Source organism: Silene latifolia, unplaced genomic scaffold, assembly GCF_048544455.1.
Source record: "Silene latifolia isolate original U9 population unplaced genomic scaffold, ASM4854445v1 scaffold_905, whole genome shotgun sequence".
NCBI classification, from domain to species: Eukaryota; Viridiplantae; Streptophyta; class Magnoliopsida; order Caryophyllales; family Caryophyllaceae; genus Silene; species Silene latifolia.
Genome location: NW_027413818.1, coordinates 1,226 through 2,950, shown reverse-complemented (window position 1 = coordinate 2,950; position 1,725 = coordinate 1,226). Strand labels below are relative to the sequence as shown.

Below are 1,725 nucleotides of genomic sequence, written 5' to 3'. Positions count from 1 at the left end.
TGACTTGCAGACATACCCATATCTACTTAAGTCATCAGTAAAAGTAATGAAGTAGTGAAAACCTCCTCTAGCGGTGATGGTTAATGGTCCACACACATCCGTATGTATGAGAGCCAAACCTCACTAGCTCGTGTCCCTTTTCCCGCAAAAGGTGCACGAGTCATCTTGCCTAAAAGGCAAGACTCGCATGTACCATAAGATTCGAAACCAAATGGTTTGAGCACTTTTGATGAAGCAAGTCTCTTAATGCGTCTTTCGCTTATGTGGCCTAAACGACAATGCCAAAGGTAGGATTCGTTTGGATCACCCTTTTGAGCTTTTTAGTTTCCATATGATAAACGTCATTAACATCATTTAAAACATAAATGCCTCCAATTGAAATGGCCTTGCCATAAACCACATCATTTAAAGAAAAAGTACAACACTTGTCCTTGATCATAAAACAAAAGCCTTCCGCGTCTAACGCGGAAATGGAGATGATGTTCTTAGTTAAAGTTGGTACAAAATAACACTTATTTAAATACAACTCTAAACCACTAGCTAAAGTGAGCACATAGGTCCCTACGGCAACGGCGGCTACTCTAGCTCCATTGCCCATGCGGAGATCCACATCACCTTTTGCTAGTGCTTGCACGTCCCTTATACCCTGCAAATGGTTACAAAGGTGAGAGCCACATCCGGTATCAAGTACCCAAGTGGAAGTACAAGCATAATTAACGTCTATCACATAGAGAGAGGAAATCATACCAATAGGCGTCACACGCCCTTCCTTGAGATCCTCCAAGTATTTGGGACAACTCCTCCTATAATGCCCCTTCCCATTACAATGGAAACATTCGGCCTCGGAGAGCTTGACACTTTTTGCCTTGGGATTGTCATTCACAACGGCCTTCCCCTTTCCCTTGTCAATTTTCTTTGACGATTTCTTGAATTGGGACTTTTGTTTCCCTTTTCCTTTCTTGACTCCAAGAGACATGTTCTTTAACTTCATGGTTAAAACATTTAACTATTGGTTTTAGTGGCTCTGATACCACTTGAAAGATCATAGATCCATATTAGACTCTCTAATAAAATAAATTTATCTCATAAATTGATGTTAATGTGATCTATGTAACATGCATGCTAATATAAAAGCATAAAAACAAAGCATAAGGAAAGTAATATTACTAACTAGTCTTAGTAATAATATATATTTACTAACAAGCTTAGTAAAGATGAGTAATATTTTTAGAGAAATGTTGGAGAATTGTTCACATGCAAAAGTATTGAGTGAAGAAGTGAGGTAGTGTAAATAAATGAACAATATATGGAGTGAATAGGAAAGTGAATTGGAGGTGGAGTAGAGTGGACAAATTTTTGTCTTATGTTTTCATCTTACATCACATCTGAGCTCTTATACATCAGATAAATTATGGTAGTATACAAAATAAGGTGAAATGATTATGTGAGTAATCATCCACTACTATTATTTTACACGGTCCACTTGACCATTTACGGGTCCATGTTGGTTCTTATATTTGTCGCACAAATCCGTGTAATTTTATTTTAAACATCGTATCATGTTTAAATACTTCCATAATTAATTCGTCCAATTCACTCCGTAAATATACGTGTACCACTATACATATTATTTACATACTAATATTAATCACATTAATCAATTAGTACAATTTTAGTAAATTAACAGTTAATTAACTAAAACCCATTTCCCAAAACTTATTATTT

General features: G+C 36.2%; 1 long non-coding RNA gene across 1 annotated transcript; it reads right to left on the bottom strand.

Annotated features, from left to right (window-relative positions):
• Positions 1–350: 350 nt before the first annotated feature.
• On the bottom strand, positions 351–994 carry LOC141640586 (uncharacterized). The gene is made up of 2 exons (XR_012543079.1): positions 748–994; positions 351–646 (listed from the first exon to the last, which is right to left on the bottom strand). It is a non-coding gene; the product is annotated as an uncharacterized LOC141640586 (long non-coding RNA).
• Between the last annotated feature and the right edge of the window lie 731 nt (positions 995–1,725).